Source organism: Strix uralensis, chromosome 2, assembly GCF_047716275.1.
Source record: "Strix uralensis isolate ZFMK-TIS-50842 chromosome 2, bStrUra1, whole genome shotgun sequence".
Lineage (NCBI taxonomy): Eukaryota > Metazoa > Chordata > Aves > Strigiformes > Strigidae > Strix > Strix uralensis.
In genome coordinates this window covers 56,569,826-56,588,188 of record NC_133973.1, presented here as the reverse complement: position 1 = coordinate 56,588,188, position 18,363 = coordinate 56,569,826, and the positions used below count along the sequence as shown (strand labels likewise).

The window sequence follows — 18,363 nt, the reverse complement described above, 5'->3', positions numbered from 1 at the left end:
AACTTCTGAGATACTTGTTTTGAGCCTTCCTTTTATATGGTAGCATTTCAAACTACTGTTAGTGGAATAAGATTATTATGCCTTTTTTTTTTTTTTTTTAAATCTTTTTTCTTTAACACAGCTAAGGTTTCAAGGAAGGTTTTCCATGACAGTGGAGAGAGACTTGAGGATGCTAAGATTCCAAAATAAGATGGTAAAATGCATTATCCTTTGATTTTTAAACTAAGCTGGTGATTATTTAAAGCATAACTCCGACCTTTTAGGACTGGGCTGTGACAATCCTATATTCTCTGTTCTTTGCTTTGTAGAGCACATTAGGATATCCCATTCACCATGCCAGTCACTTGGAAGTGCTAGTAATAGTTACGCGAAGTGGTGAAAGACAATTTTTGTTGTAACCGTTAGTAAGTGTCTATTTAGTTTACCTGGAGCACCAGATGAAGCAAAAGGTGCATACCTCCATAAGCACACCACCCTGCCACAGGGTGGGTGAGAGCAGAGCTCTGCATTGCCCTAAACTGCTCCTGTGAGTTTGCTCAGCAGAGATTTCATGCAGGCAAACGGTTCTTATTCATCCACCTGAAGTCTGCTTAACCTGTCCGGGCAGAACTGCAGAAATTTGTCCAGGTCAGTGAGGCTGCAGCACTCTTGGAAGACTCAGGTATGTCCTTGTACATGTACTGTGCTAACACTGTGTGTGTAGCACGTTCCAGAGTCACAGTGTCTTCTGCAAACTACCTGTAACGAGGGACTATGTATGTGCAGTAAATCTGCTGCTTCCCAAACAGAATTAGGTCAGTTTTCCTCTGAAGAAGCGTAGGATTTTCTGTTTTTTAAAGGTTGGTTCACCTGAAGCTTTTGTTTTAAACTGAATTCTTTTATCACATCATGCTGTAGTAGTGGAATTGCTTCAGGCAGTCTAGTTAAATGTACTTCTAAATAGCTGAACATCTCATGCAGTCGTCCCACACAGAAACAGAACATGCAATATAATTGTTCTTTCAATAAGTTGTTTCACTATAAACTAACCCTTGGAGATGTATAGGATCTGTATTGCTATTTACATATTTGTATGAGCTGTTCCTACCTGAACTGCTTTGATTAAATGGAACATGAATACAATTTAGGAATAATTATACTATTATATAGATAGTACATGCTGAAGATTTGTGCCCAATATACAGATTAGCATCAGTTAATTTCAGAAGAATTTCCATCTTCAGGCAGCCTCTGAGCATTTTCACATGATATTTTACTGTCTAATCTTCACTCTGAATGCTGTAAATGAAAAGAAATAATTTTTTTTTTCTCTAAAGTTTATTTATCTATAGTAGGGAGAGTTAAGATGTAGTTCTTTGGTGTGAACAGCTGAGATTTCAGGTACAATTAATCAAAATGGAATTACAGGCATGTCATCACTGATACTACCTTTTTACTTATACACTGAGGTCACAGGTTCACACTTGGCTTTGTAATGGATTAGCTTGGCCCAAGCTTTTCTTTCATAAATGTGATTACACTGATTTAGTAAAGTTGTTGTTGTAATGGTATAGTTGGAGAGTGAATGATCACCACAGAAAAAGCTGTGGTGATTTAAACCCACACCTGAGCTGAAAGAGCAGCACACTTGTGTGTCCCTGACCGACTCAGCGCAAAGTCCACTTCCAGCCTGCTCTTGCTGCAGTCTGTTAAAATGTACCAGGATGTTCTAACTTTAAAGAATGCAAGGAGAGATCAGACAATCTTTTGCTCTGATTCAGCTACGAGGGACAGTAAACTCCAATTAAGGAGCAGAGGCAAACAGCTGCAGTGCACCCAGTTTTACATCGGTGCAACCATTTATACAGTATGTCTCAAAATACTCTTTGTGTTGTCCATATTGCGTTCAGACCTTCACACGTGAGATGGCTTCCCAGGGTTGTATAGTGCTGTATCTTCTCCTAATAAATTGTTCAGGAGATTGGGTTATTATGCCTGTTACCTGCTCAGAAAATATATGGGGAACAGGAAAGACAGTCTTCCAAACAATGCATCCATTGCAATAAAACCAAGTGAGTTTGTAATTTTTGTTACATCTGAGATGGCTAAAATTTTTTGATTGGTTACTCTGTGAGCTACAACGTAAATTAGCAAGCATCCCAAATCTCTGTAATACGAATTGTGTTTATTGTCAACTTAAATGAGTTTAAATAAGCTTAGTTCAATTGATGCATGCACAAATTAATTTCCCTTTTATCTAGCCTGCTTCCAGTCCTAATAAACAGAATAATCAATCATAGCAGCCTTCTTCTATAGCATGATTGTATATCTCTGATCAAGGAAATGTAAAATTTCTCTCTAGTCTCTACTTAGTTGCCCCCATAATGAAGATCTCTGGATATAATGATTAATCTTAATCATTTTAACATTTCTTGAGAGAAAAGAGGAAAAAAAATTGGGTTTTTTTAGTTTGTATGTTTAAAGAATGATTACATTCCAACATTGTAAAACTAATTAAAAAAGTATAAGATTTTGCTGATTCTCCACAACACAGAAAAATGCCACTCTGACTCAGAGAATTCTTCATAAACAAAAAGGCAATGATACCATGTTTTGAAGAGTTTGTACTGTAGTGATCTATACTCATCCTTATTAGTAATAGCTGGTCTGAGGCCACTGGCGCCTTTCTTACTGATTCCAGTGAGTCCTAGACTCTGGCTAGGCATTTTCTCTCTTCATTGAAATCTAAAGTGCCAAGCAAAACCTGAGGTTCATGGAAGATACTAGGGAAAAAAAAAAAACAAAACAAAACAAAAAAAAACCCCCACAACAATTAAAACTTCCTTTTAGGTTACTGTTTGAGAGCCCCCTCAATAGATTAGCTACAGCACGTACCTTATTCCCATACAGACCTGGAACTGGCCTGTGAATGAAATTATAGTTTTACCTTTATGCTGAACTATTTGCACAATATATTAATTGTCTAAGTCTATGATCTTTTAATTATGTACATATAGTACATCACACATTTAATAACTTTTGTCTAAATAGGCAATTATGAAAAAGGCATAGTATGTGAAAGATCAACTTGCAATTTGTTTACGGTAGTAGTTTACAGCTTCTTAGTGTACTTTTGCGTTTACCAACCAGTTCTTCCTTCTGCAATTGCAAAAGGCATTAAGGCAAACTTGCGTTCTAGCTGGTTTATCTAAAAACGTGTTCAGAATGTGTCCCATTAAGTATAGTTGACATGACCAGAAAAACAGCAATCTGTCTTAAGAAGTATTCCTACCATACTGGTTAACAGCAGTTTCTGGACTGCTGGTTCAGAAATACTGTTCCAGATCAAGGTGTAGCAAGGACTGGCTTCAAAATAGTATGTAAATACATCCTGAGCAGTCAAATGCTGCTTCTGGTATTTTGGCTTAAGGATGCTGCTGCTGTTTCTTCTGCTCAACACTGATAGCAAAACAAAATTAGTTTGGAGAAATCTCTGTGTAATTCAAGTGTAGCTGCTGGCTTTTATACAGGAATTGAATCATATAGCCCATATAATTCAAACTGGACTTTAAACATGTTAATCATCTTGTCTTATTATTTATAAGTTCAGTGTTAAAGAGTTGCTTAATATTAGAATATCTTCTTATGTCTGTGGAGAAATTAAATGCAGAAAATACGCTTATTTGTCCTTTGAGCTTTCAAGTTATGAACTTTGTTCCAAAAAGGATTTGACATGAATATGTTTTGACATTGAGATGAGTCTTTTCCTCTATATTAAAAATTGAGCATCATCATGCAAAAACAATAATCCTTTTACTGGCACAAAAGAAGGGTGTAGTGCACCTTTTTGCATAAACATTGTAATTTGGCCTTAAACAAAACCATGTCTCCTTGTTGCTTATGTCATTCCATTCCGTGAATACAGATATTAAATATCTTTGGTCGTTTGAGGCTTAGTAATTTTCTTCAAAATCTGACCTCAAATGTAAATTAATCCCACGTTTTAAAAAATATTACTTTAAGTTTTAGCACAATAACCTCATTTTACACCGCCAAGTTTCATGATTTTTTTTCAAATTCTTTATTTTTTGAGCCAAAAGTTCAGCTGTGATAAAATGTGACTAAGGCTAAAGTTCGTATCTGATATGCCAGGAGATCCATTCCAGCCATGTTTTCCCAAAGCAATGCTTCAAACCTTTCCAGATTATATCATATCATTCCAATATTTTTGTTCATTTCCTTCTTTTAAACAACTCTAGCTTTATGTCAAACAATTAATCATATTGGGATGATTCGGATTTCAACAATTTGAGCTGATAAATCTCTATTTAGTAGTAAACTGGAGAAACTGTTTTTCCTTTTTATGCATGCATTTGATTTCTCTCTAGATACTGATAGATCATTGCAAATTATCTGCGTAAGGGTAAGCCCAAATATTTTGAATTCATCCTAATTAGATAATGTTTTGGAGGTCTGTTAATATATACAGTCTTTGCAAGCTCAAAGAGTGAAAATTTTCCCCATAAGTAGATGTCTACAATTACGCAAAGATCATTAAAAAAGTAAAAATACAATATCAGTTTTAAATCAAATAACCCAAGGCCAGAGCAGCAAAAGTCAGGGAAGCAAAGCTATCCATGGTGACATCGATCTGAAGACTGTGCTCTGAGGGATGAGGAAGGGGGTCAGCAGAAGCAGTTGGATCAGGGAGGTTGAGTGGGAGGGGAGCAAAGAATGGTCTGACAACCCCAGCCAGGAGCCTGGAGCCTAGGGATCCTCTGAGTTTCTTCACTCCATAGATGCTTGGCTAGCTAGTGCGGCCAAAATCCAAAAATGAGGGAAAACTTGGTATGTGTCTGAGTTAGATTAAGTCTGTTGTTATTGCCTATTACCATCTTTCTTTTCATTATATTAAATTTTCCATCAATGACAATGTTTTCAGAATTTACAACATCTCGTTACATTGAATTTCCGTTTCTCTTGGGGTGCTTATTTCAGTCATTCCCCAAAGCTTTAATGGTGCCATGTCTCTCCGAGCTCTCTCTTCTTGTGGTGGTCCCCTGTCCTGTAATCAGTTCTGCTCTCACCCTGCATACAGTGCTGTTAGTAAGGAGTATCTTAACTTTGCTGGAGGTTTTCTGAAGCCTGGCCTCTTTGCATATGTCCTTCTTTTGACTCTGTGGTGGTTTAGCCCCTGCCGGGGTCTGAGACCACGCGGCCGCTGCCCCTCCCCCACAAAGGGAGTGAAATACAAAGCCCCAAGACTGAAATAAGGAAAGGTTTAATACAACAGTGCAATAGCAACACAACAAACAACAACAGTAACAATAACAGTAATAGTGATAGCAATGAACAGAGCAAAATAGCTACCAAATACAGCAGTTTGAAGCACGATGTACAAAACCACGAGTGCACCGCGCTCCGCGCCAGGAAAAATGTGACCTGCCAGGATGTGACGTCCGCATGGTATCTGAATAACCCGGCTAGAGCTGCCCCCCACTGCTGGGGAAACTTAACCCTATCCTGGTTAAACCAGGACAGACTCTTAAGTCTGTTTTGGTTTAGGATTTCACAGGAGAACGAGTATTAAGAACTCATTGCTAGGTAATGGTCTGCATCATTATATTATGTTTTGTGTTCCTAAAATTTTAACACAACTATATTGAAGACAAATTAGATTGCATTTGTATTGATTTAAACTGTTGTTGCTATGCAGTGCAGTGGAAGAATTGTATGTCCCTTTGAAAGAGAGGACAAAATAGGAGTGGCCTTGTTCTTTACAGGGATGGAGGAAATAAATTTTCCAATACTGTTCGTCATGTTCGTTACTACTGGAGTTGATATGTTGATGAAATCTTTTAGGTAGATGGGTTTTGATGTGGCATTGTCCAGTTGCTCTAGTTGACTGCTAGACTCAGCCCCAGGGCTTGTTTACATAATTTTAATTATGCTTTTCAGTAGATTTAGAGTTTGCACAGCAGATTTTATTCATCAAGAGGTTTCTTGGAGGTCTAGAAACTTGCATCCTTCTCTTTATTGTAGTTGCTTGTCTTGAGAAGATACCAGACACTTGAAATGGGGGATTTAGCTAAAACCTCTGCAAACACGGCAGATACTAATCTCTCTCCGATGAAGGTGTTACCTTGGAAGGCAGATACTGAGCTGTTTACCAAGTCAGACGTGATCACTCTGTTCTAAATTAAATCTACCCGTGATGGTTAGCGTGGAGCTAATCAAATCACTTGCACCATTTGATCTGGTCCCGTCGCCTTTCATTATGAAAGCTCATTTAAACTGCTTTAAACTAGAACTGAACTGATAAAACAGACAAATTCATGCATCTGTGATCACATTTTCCTACTGTTGTATTTTGTATTATCTGAGCCTAAAGACTGGGCATAAAAAACCCTAAAACCAATGACCATTTATTGTGTAGTGCGTTTTGTAATCTCAATAGTTCTACTAATTTAGCCACTCTTAGTTTTGTTTTGAACAATGCAGAATAGCTTTTTGTTACATGTAGAGTTTTAAACTGATATAGCACATAAAAATTAACATTCTGCCCTTAGAAATTACCTCCTCTCCTTCTGGATCATAGACAATGTATAAAAAGTTATTTGGTCATTGCTTTAAAAGCACGGTGACTTTTTTCCCCTAGTAATTTCAATTTAGCAGTGAAATCAACAGTGATTTCCTTGTAGATGGTGTGTAATCTCACATAATTAATAGGCTTTTCAGTCCAGTATTAGAATAAAACCAGTCAATGTTATGCTCCCCCCATCCCCATTTGTATTGTACCTGATCAGTACAGTAGATGTTAAGTAAACAGACCTGGGAGCAAGAACGAACTGGGCTATCAGTAGAATTCTTATGAACCTCTTACTTCCTATGCATTTTATAAAAGCTATAATTACTAGTTTTGGTTTGCTGATCGGCGACATTTGATTGTCTATAATCCTCAAGTTTGAATTCAGCTGTTTGCGTCTGTGCCATCTGCAATGCCTTTGATCTGGCAACTAAGGAAATTAGCCCATTGAAGGCAAAATAGCCACTGGGACTTGATTCCTGATTGGCTTTGCAGGCATTTTTAATGCTTTTTCATTTAATTAGTAAACCACTACTTAAATTAGGCCCACCAATCTGAAATGGAGGTAAAAGGATATGGTTGCTTACTGCATGCAGTGCAGATGTGCCTGGATTTTGCAGAACCCCAAGGCTTGGGGAAGGGATAACAGGGTACATCTTTTTCCAAGTCAGTTTAAACAACTGAAATTATTTACCTCTTGGAACTGTCAGAACGGTTGAAGTATTTCCAAATATGTAAAGATTTGGAAGGGGGCAACAATTGAAAAATTAATTTCTGTGTGCTGTGCTTAATGGTGTACCAGCTTTTGAAATGTTCGAATTGAGCGTTGAACCTACTGAAAGGAATTGTTAATCCCCTTGTATTTAAGGGTATTTGCTTATGTTACTGCCTTTTTGACGATTAGCCAGAGTCCATACTGATGAAAGACAGTCAGGTATAACTTGTCCTCCCTGTGCAACAGTTGAATGGTTGAATAAGTTTTGGTCAAATACAGCTGTTCATATCTATCTATGGCAACAACGCTGCAAAAAGGGGTATGAGGTATTGCCCCTAAAGATCTGAGCTAATTTCACTTTGAGACATCTTCTTGTTGGCAGTGATGTGCAGGACAAAAAAATACTGCAGGTTGACTTTTGGCTTCCCAAAGTCAATTTTATTCCCATTGATTATGGGAATAGTATCCTGAAAAGCAACATAAAATCCCAAGTCCATAATACCGTTTGTTCAAATGGCCATATAGCAAGAAGTGCAAAATGTCATCAGCAGGGCCACAGTGCTGTATTAAATCTTACCAACCATGGCTGAGCTCTCTGCAGTGGAGTTTCCCACTCTGTCAGTGGCCTGCAGCCTCCTGGGGTCACCCGCTGGTGGCATCTAGAACACCCCAGCTTTCTACTCTTGACTGTCAGGCATTCATAGGGGTTTCAGTAAAGAAGAAATTGCAGAGCATATGAATGCAATTATCGTGCAGCTGGACTTGATGATCTTAAAGGTCTTTTCCAACATAAATGATTGCATGATTCTATGATTCTACCTACTACTTTTAGCTCCAGACCTTCTACTGCCTACATAGCCTGGCACAATTGAGTTTGAATTTTTGTGTATTTTCTATGCTACAAATTTCTCTTTTAATGGTAGCAGTAAAAAGTGACTGATAACAAAACAAGGCAGATGACAGTGATCATCTTCTTTCTTTTTTTTTCTTTAATGTCGGTTATCTAATTAATGCTACTTGGTATAGAGTAAGTCAGGTGTTGATTTCGGCAGATACTGTAAATGTTGCCAAGTTTAGTCAACTCTGTCTTGGAAATAGAAAACTGCAAAGTTTCGGCCACCCCAGCATAAAGATAACCTTCATTCTGAATACCCCAAACCCTGAGGGAAAATAGGGAAATTCTAAAAGCATAACAAAGAAACGATAAAAGACAAAAATAATCATGGGAGGTGTGTAAGAAAAAGCAAGGTGAGAAAGTGGAGAAATCCCATTTTTTTGTGTGCTTACATGTAGACCCCTGCATCCCTCCTTTTCTTCCTCATAAACTGTGCCTCCCTTAGACCTGCAAGTTTTGAGGTTCTGTGAGTACTGCAGTATCACTCTCATGTGGCTGCTTCACTTGAGAACCATAAAGTCTCATCCTTTAATATCTCCAGTGGGTTTAGTCAAGAGCTTTAACTGCAAGTTCTTTGGGAAAGAGGCTTTGCCTTTGCATCTCCTGTCAGAGGGACTTGCCATATTGTGCAGTGGTTAAAAAATAGCTTCTAATACCTGTGATGAAACAAGGGGAGCAAAAAAGACAAGGATGTGTGTTCTGCAGTTGCTGAAAAATGGGTTATACTTTTAGCACTTCATTCTCTTCCACTAAGTGCTTCTGCTTTTATTTTGTTGCTTTTCTGGAAGATGAACAGAGGGAATATGGAGATAAGCAATTGTAAAGGGAGTTTTTAGTTGTCTAAGTACATGCACAAATTAGATTTCCCCTCCCCTGCTTCTTCTGGATATCTGCCAGTTAATAATTTGAATTAACAGGAAGCTGGAAGGTTGGGAGTGTGACAAAATTCAATCAACCTTGAATTCAAAGTCAGGATTGGTTTTTTTTTTATTATTGTGATGATGATGTGTCTTGAAGGGAATTTTTAAAGTGAAGATATGTGATGGTTTATATCCTTTGATAAGGTTTGCATTATCATCTTAGTTTTTGTTTCATTTCTTCTGTAAAATTTGCCCAGCTAATTACCACAAAACACTGGTGAGGTCGATGAATCCTAAGTGAACTATTATAAAGCACTTTACAGTGGGCTGTAAGTAAAAGGATTAAGTTGTATTTTCCAAGGTTGTAGTGTTGGAATCTTCAGGAATCAGTCTTCAGCCTAAACTGCTTGGTTTCTCTCATTATTCTGAACTATAAAATATACTTCAGTAGGACAATATGGAGCAAGCTTCAAATATTTTCTCTTAATTTCAGAGTTCATATGGTGGTTTTATTCACAAGCATGTTGTGATTCCAAATAAATGTAGTGATTTTCAATACTACAGGCGTTTTTCTTCCTCTGGCACAAAAATGGTCTAGGGATTATACAAGACAAAACATAAGATTTTGTAGTGAAGGATTTTATCTCTGGATAATACTGTTTTTCTCTGTGGGTGCAGGTGGCTGTTGCTAAATTTTGGGATAGTTCTGAGCTTTTAAGGCAAGGGGGATTGTGTAGGATATGAAAACAACTATGTGTCTTTTTAACACATGTTCTTAAGCTAATACAGACTTTGACAATTGGTAATTAATCGTTGGATTTACCATGAACTCCATTTACCATCCAACTCACTTGTAAGGGTGGTCAAACTATGTTATTTAAGCTGATACCTAAAGAGTGATTGTAAAATGCTAGTGAAATACTTTCTAAAAAGGGATTTTTCTCTTTACTAAAGTAGAGAAAAGTAATTCAGTGTATGCATATGTCTCTTAATATATCACACAATTTTTTGCTTTAATTGTAAGGTACAAGTTACACCTGCATTGCTGCCTCTGCACTGCATTTACACTTTTGCAGAGACATTTTCAGTGGCAGGACCGGTGCTGTATTGGAGAGTGCCATGGCAGGAGTCTTCTCTGCTGCCAGATGATACCTCCATTTTGTTGTTTGCCTACCAAAGCCACCTTACCTCTGGCCAGCTGAAGCTGATAAAACATGCCCTTTCAGGTGTAAGTCAAGGTCACAAAACGAAGCTGCAAAGAAGCCACACTCAGAGTCAGACATCCTGGGTTTTATCCATTTGTTTTTATCAGTTGCTGCTGTTCATATTAAGGAAGCATCTAACCTAGCAGTCAGACTTACAATCGAGGGGTGAGACCAGGGGCCTGGGGATGCTAATCCCCTGCTGGTATGGACTGGAGGCTTGTCACAGCGCCTTGTCCTGCGTGCAGGGCAGGTGCAGCTCTGGTGCAGCCTGCTCTGCAGTTAGTGAGCCGGGGCTGGGGGGGCCCCGCTGGTGCTGCACACTGGCGTCCTTCCCTGTGGGCTTCTGCCCGAAGAGTGTGAGCGCTCAGGAGGAGGAGCAAAGCTCTGGAACAAGACCCACATCTCCTTCCAGGCTCTAAGTTGGGATATGCCTAGAGCACATATATGGGGCACATACTTCATTCTGCCTTTAGCCTTGATTTCCATAGCTAAGCCAACCAAACAAAATGTGTCTGCAGTTCCAATAATAGTCTGTTGCCATCTTTACGGTCACAGTTCGGGTATCCAAGAGTGGCATTTCTTATTTTAGTTTGTTCAAGGACATTTATTTTCCCTAGTTTTGAGGTCAGAGAGATTAATGGGTGACTGTATTGAGTACCAGACTTGCTTTTAAAATTAGAGAGTTTTGAACATGAGGAAGGAAAATGTCAATTCTCTGTCAAAGTATAGACCAGGGACTTTAATACTGGAAGGTGTAATTTGAACTTCAGACACCCAGAGCAGAGTTTTCCCTTGAGTCCCTAATGGAGAGAGAAAACAAAGTTCCTTGGCAATTTTGCTGTAACGCTATACTAAAATGATGAAGTTGTTCCAAGTGAGAGAAAAAAAGCACATTGCAGCTTTTCTGTTGTGTGTACTGTGGCTTTATGTGTATTGTCACTTTTTTGTTATATTTGCAGCTCTGTAAAATGTTTCTCGTCTTCTATATATAAACTTATTTGAAACCAATGTGCCATTCATCATCATCATCAACAATCTTTAAGTTGTATGTTCATGTAGTGCCCAGAAGCAGAGCAGAATATGAAAACCAGTCTAGCAAGTGCCTGGAATAGCTGTCATACAGAAGTTGTTATTTGCTGTCTTTTTATAAGTCCAAGTCCGCAAGCCTTTTCTGTCATGTGTCAATACCCCTCGTTGATGTGTAGCTTGGTTTCAGTTATTGCCCAGAGCTACACGGTAATGAGCCAAAAAGGGCAGTTGAAGCAGCAGGGACACTTTACAGATTCTTCCCCCGTAAATAATATTCTTGGGAAGATAAACAGTCATCTCTACTTTCGTATAAGGGGCTCCACCTTCTCTGTGGCCTCCCAAACTATAGTTGCATGCAAGGAGCCTTCAGAGGCTGTGAGCATCCTGACCGCATCAAAACTGTTGGTTTATTGCATGGACTAACACCATTTATGTTCATTTATATGAATTTCTGTACAAGTGGTAAATTACCCATTAGGTTAATCATCAATCTATATGAATAACAGGTTATCCTCAGAAAGAAATGTAATTTGTGGCATGGTTTCTGTTGGGTTTCCTAGAGGTAGTTGGTTGTTATGTTTCAATCATATAGTTTTAATAATGGTGAGGTCAAAATATTTGAATCTGGACTTTTTTTTTCTTACTAGTTCCAACACTATGTGAAGACAGCCTCAAGGGAATCTTTTGAAAGAGTTTATTCAGCAGCACTGAATATCAATAGTATCTCCAATATAATTTCAGAAATGGGTAATACTGCTGAGTGTTTGCTGTCAAAATATGGAGCTGGGGTCAAAAATACCAATCGACTCCTGAATGCAAATGGCTTGTCACATTCCCTTTGGAAGCAGCAGATAACTAGAATGAACTGAAACCAGAGCCAGTATATTTTTTTATGACACAAATTGAACTCCTGCCAATGACAAATGCCAAGGTACATTGTGAGAATAAAATGATGCAGTACTAGCTAAAGTGCATGACATAACTATGAATAGATGTACCCATGTGCACAACACAGCTCCTACCTTTCTTTGCTTGGAGAGAACAGTTTCACATGTACCAAGGTCACCAGAGTGGTTGTATCCTGCGAAGCTCATGTCATGCATGAAAGTATATAAAGACCATCTGGGAACTATAAAAATAGCCTGTCCTGACTAGATGATTTGTGTAGTGGCCAAGGACTGATATGCTCATTCAGGAAATGGCAAAACAATGTCAAGCTTGTTGGGAAATAACCGGGCTCCTTTTCATCCTTGGGAATGGCCTGATATCGCATGGAATGAAATCCACAAGGAGACTTTGCACCACACGGTTTTCGAATGCCTTGAAACAAGTCCGTGTGAACTGAAGTGGTTCAGTGCAGGCAGTGGAAATATTAAGATTCTTCTTAATATTTTAAGATTTTTGGGTTTGGTATTTCTGAAACATATTGAGAGTGATAGTAGAGTTTAACTCACATCTAAAGAAATTTTTTTAAATTTTAGTTTTAAAATTTTTAATTGAAGTTATATCAAATTTGTCATACAAGTTACTGCATTCTGCCACATGCCACTCAGCTTTATTCAGCCATCTTGCAAATGGTTTATGTTACGATATCACAGGAAGATAGTTTATAAAACAAAGACTGAAGTTTTTTAATTGATCTACAGGGGTGCAGGACATAGAACTTAAATCTATGTAACATTGGTCAGACTTTTTTTTTAAAAAAAAGCCCAGTCTAGAAAGAATGATTCTAAACCAACAGAAATAGCCATAAACAGTGAAACTCAATTGCAGCCTTTCCATGAAGGAATAAAAATAGAGACATTAATGACTGGTTTTCTGACAAGCATATCTGTGTCACAGGTGACACAGTAGCAGCTTTTGAGCACAATTTTAATAAGGTATCATACCTAAATGACTTCTGTTGAAGTCCTTAACGTGAACACTGTAACCTGTGACAAGTCTGTCTCCCAGTTTTTCTTGTAATGGATATGCTAGATAATGCTACTGAGGTTCTCCAGCCATGTCAGGCAGTCCAGGTACTATTTTAGATGTTGTCAGGAAGCCTAAGAGATGCTATTAAGAGAATAGTTGTAAACCATTTCCATGATCTGAGCATCTAATTATTGCCGTACATTTGTGACTTCAAAACTGTCATTTTATACTGAAGAGAAAGTATTAGTGTGAAGGACCTGGGTGCTATTCTATGAATTAATTTGCGAGTCCTCTAATGGCTTGTTCTGTCTCTTATTTATATCTTATTTATAAATATTTATATTTATATTATGTATATTATATAAATATATAATATAAATATATAATCTGTATTTACATAATATAAATATATATATTTACATTACCTACCAGAAGAGTGGCATGTACAGGTAAGAAAGTCTGATGTGCCATGTTAATTGAGTAAAAACTAACTACATCTGTGTTGTCTTTCACACTTAAACTGAACTTGGATTGAGATTGGAGATTCAACAGGTCCACGCCATTGTGTTCTCAGTGCCTGCAGGAGCAAATTTTTTCTGTAAACTGTTGCTTACCATCACCACCTGAGTTGGTCAATCAGTTAGCTTACTCCACATTCAGCCAAAATTTAAGCTGATGTATGGAAGTAGGAAGAGCTGGGAAATTTAGACTTTAGAGAAAGTTTGATTTCTCAATTAACACAAGATTAGAGATGTACTCACAGCTCTTTGGTCTCCTGTTTATTTTTTTATCTTACAATTGGATAAAATGATACAGTTCTTTGAAATGTGGAAAAAGAACATAGGGGATATATACTCGGTACTATGAGGAACTTTTTTCCTATTTCTCCAGAGGTGCAAGAATATTTAGTGTGCAAGACTGTGTTCTTTCTTTGTGCAAATAGTTTGATCTTTTATCTGAATGAAGACAAAGTCTTCAGAATAGTGTATTCACATCTACTACTGGTAATATTTCAGCTCCTGTCTTGGGAATATTTACTTACAATATAGTTTTCCACTCTTCTGTGTGTAATACCTTACTTCTGAAAGTGGCATGAGCAACTATCCTGCTTATGCCTAAAGAATATGGATGATTTCTTGAAATGACTAGAATGACATTTTATGTTAGAGCTGTAGTTACAGGCACTAATTCTGCTACTATGAAACCTATTCATTCCACTTGCTGAATACAAGTCTTTTTTCATGTGTGGTTGGGGGGGGTGGGGGGGTGTGCAAATTAAGGTTGGGGTTTTTTTCCCAGGTTTTTTGAGCACCATTGAGTGGTTTCAGTGGGGGAATGTGGTGTGGGAGTTTCAGGAGTTGCAAAATCTTTGGAATACAGACTTGAGGCAGAAGCAGTTGTGCAACTTTTCTGTTTTATAGACTCACCTGTAATCAAAGTAAATGGTGTTTCTTAAATGCCATTAGAGGGTGAAATTAAACAGCAGGAATTAAATAGGAAACCATTTCTTTGCTCTCGGAATGGAGCCTCACTTCAGCTGGCACTCTCGCCCGTCACGGCTCTCACTAGGCTGCTTCCCACAATTTGGCAGCCTCCTCCCTCTTCGCTGTGTGTGTGTTGTTGCCCTTTCATTGAAGCTTTTCTTCCACGCCCCCGTGGTCCAACCCATCAACTTTCTCACCATGCAGTTTGCCACCAGTCCCTGAATTTAAGTCCCACAGTTCAAACTGCTCAGACCTTGCCACATAGGAAAGCTCATGATGCCTCTTCTCTGGCTCAGCTGGCTGGTTCCAGAGAGAAGCTCAGGGAATGGGTTTGCCTTTGCGGAATAACAGATGACTTCTCCAGCAGCTGGTGGCAGGAGAGACCATATCAGTTAGGAGCCTTTGCAATTTTAATTTTAACAATCACCCATTGTAAGGTGACTTGATGAGGTGCTGTGTCTCAGTGGTAATTTGTGTGTTACATGGTTCTATGTCCTATGGATTAGTGATTGTAGACATCAAGTGTAAATGGTTTGCCCCTTCAGCTTCACCTCATAGTCATTCTAGCAACTTGGTTTTAAATGACTTCACATGAGCACAAAATTTAAATAAGTGTCCTTATAAACAAAAATGATTAATATAAAAAATTTAAATAGAAGTTGTGCATTTCACTTGAGGTAAACCAAATGCCCCAATTTAAAAATAAAGCTGGTGCAGTGGAGTATTTATTTAGAAAGGTGATTGTAAGAGTTGATGTATTGAGACATGCTATTATTCTCTCACTGGTTAGCTCACATGAATTAAAACAATTTTAAGGGTTTCATTTAATATTAACAGTTATCCATTGCATCTTAATGACTCTATATGTGTTACAGAATATTTTACAAATTTAATAATATAAGGAACTGGACCATATTTAGTGATGAAGTAACAATACTGTGTGTGCATTCACAGGGCTGTTGGATTCATTAGAATATTTTTAAGTCAGTGATGTATTTGTTATTTACTTCCATCTCCATGCTGGTAGGAATTTGTTTGACTTCTTGTCCCTGGGCTTCTCTTTCCTCCACCTCTCCTTGATTTTTATATTCAAAAATATGCAACTCAGTTGAGAGATCATTCATCTGGAGATGATCTAGCACTTGAACCTTCACCCAGAGCATGTCAGCCACCCCCTGCACTAATTAAGAGGTGCTTTGTGGAAGTTCACCGGTGAGGATGGATGCAGCTCTGCTGGTTACTGCTGCTGTGATGGCACACAGAATCAGTAGGAGCTGAAAGCTGGGTTAAAGCAGGGCTGGGGCCGGGGGTGGGGGTGAGGGGCGCAAATGAACAGCTGACACATGGGTGAATGTTTCTGATCTTTTTTTAATATGTTGTGTCAGAAGGATTACTCAAAAGTCTTTTAACAGCCATTCTTACATAGTAACATTATTGGCAGTTTATGTTATGGTATAACTTGAGGCATAACTAGAAAGACAGATTATCTTTGTTACTAACAATTGAAATGATCAGAGAGGTTAGAGATGTGGATTTGCAAAACGTGTGCTTTACATTTATGTTTGTCACAGATGCAATGTGTTCCTTCACTTTGGAAGAGAGTGGATGTGGTGACTTACGACTGTAATGGTTAAACCATTGCTGACATCTAATGAGAGCCTGAGAACCTCTGTGTAAGCACCAAAACCTACACAGAAACATCTAAGATGTATTAGTTAATGTTTTAAGACCACTTTGAAGATACAGACCAATAAAAAGTCATTAGTAGTGACACTGTTAACTCCCAAGTTAGGATATCTATCTCTTTATGTGAGAACTGGCATTTCCATGTGCATAAAACTATGCTTTTCTTAGATGATTGTTCTCGATATTGATTGTATAAAAATACCCCATATGGTGTTTTATTTTCCTGCTTTTTATATTGTAATCCTTCCAAAAGGAATGCAGATTTTATTACTAATAATAACTGGTTTTCTTTGTCAGTGAGATGTGCCTAAATTATTAACCCCTCAAAAAAAGTCTTAAGTTGCTTGATTCTGGGTGTATGATAAGTGCTGTATGGGTGTGCCCATGTCAGGTCTTAAAATAAGGAAAGCTGAGAGTTTAAGTTTAAAAAAAAGAGACATGCTATTATCCTCTTACTGGTTAGCTCACATAAAGTAAAACAGTTTTAAGGCTTTCATTCATAAATAGATAGCCATTGAATCTTAGTGGCTACATGTCTTACAGAGTATTTTACAGTTTTTAATAATTGTGGGAGACTTGCACATAGGTCTAGATTTAAAGTATCAGCAGCTAAAAACTAAAATTTGTTTACAAAATATCTTTGGGAGTATTATTTTTCCTTTTCTTAAAGAGAACAAAAAGTTATTACCATATCAAGTAGCAGTGATGTATTAGTATGAAATGTAGAATTGGTCAAACCTTTTCTTCTCTTTAAGATTTCTTTCACAAGATTGAAAAGAGGAACATATGCATCAGTGTATTTGGTGGGGAAAAGATGTCTTTTGGACCTAGAGGATTGTAAGCATTCTTAAACATCAGGTTAAATTTTAAAGCATCTGTTAATAAAGGAGAGAAAGGAATTATTTTTTGCATCATTGTGAAAGTCGTATGAGTAAATCTTTGCTTCCTTTGCAGACAGTAGGGTTTAGAATATCCCTTTTCTCAAGCTGAAGATTAGTTCTGTACAAGTTGGTAGTGAATAAATATTTAAGTGATGGCTCTTCACTGATGCATTTTATTTGATCTCCTTTTGTATAGTTTATAGTACCAAAATGTGTACCTCCTCAAACCCCAGCATTTTAAAAGCGGCATTGACAAGAAAAAGTTGTGTTCCTTTTCTGTCTTTGAATCCAGTCCCTGAGAATGAGCATGTATTGAACAGTGTGTGTTTGTGTGCATTTCTGATGTTTGAAGGAGTTGACTAGTTATTAGCAGTTTATTAAGAGCTAAAAGTTTCTGCAATTTTCAAATTTGACCAAAGTAAAATACAGGTCCTTGAAAGCAAACAGCTATGCTATTTAAGCCTGTTCTTAACTGAGAAAAAATAAATGGGAGAGGGAAAAAAAAAATCTTATTTTCTGTTGAAAAAAATTACACTTTTTAAATTTTATTTTTTTAAAAATAATTCCCTAAACTAGCTAAGTCTTGTAATTGAATGCTTGGGGAAAAATCCTTAACTCATAAAAATAATAAAAGATGTTAATAAATACAGCTATAAGACATTGAAGATCCTAGGGTCTAAATGTGCAGGAATAAACTACTGATAAAAATTAGTATAAAAGACAGCAGAGAAGTTTCAAAATCAGTGTTATATTTTGGCTGTAATAATTTTTCCTCTGAAGTACTTGTGATGAAAGAGTATTCTCTGCTATCTGGAAGGAGATGAGACATGTGAGACTACCAACTCCATGGTCCAGCAGCCTGTAGCCATGATGCCCTTCACCTTTCCCAGTCCCTGTCCCATCCCTCACCCTTTCTTCTGCATCAGCATGTGTCTGCTTTCCCTTGTGTAAGAAGACTCCTGAGTTCCTGTCACCTGAATAGGAAGCAAAGTTAATGCAAGGAAAATATTTTGGTAATTCAATTACAGGCCTCTGACAAACCTGTGCAGAGTAGTGTTTTCAGGAGGTTTTATTTCAGTCAAATTTGTGTGGATTTTCACTGTGACAGAAAAGGTACGTTGCCATGAGA

General features: G+C 37.7%; 1 protein-coding gene across 11 annotated transcripts in view; it reads left to right on the top strand.

Annotated features, from left to right (window-relative positions):
• The window catches only part of TBL1X (transducin beta like 1 X-linked), a 201,189-nt gene that overhangs the window by 112,370 nt on the left and 70,456 nt on the right, over positions 1 to 18,363 (top strand). The window contains exon 4 of one of the 11 annotated variants that reach the window (XM_074858847.1): positions 16,239 to 16,340. The exons of the other annotated variants lie outside the window; for them this stretch is intronic. The gene's annotated coding sequence lies outside the window, so the exon portion shown is untranslated. The remainder of the gene's footprint in view (positions 1 to 16,238; positions 16,341 to 18,363) is intronic. 11 annotated transcript variants of the gene reach the window in all.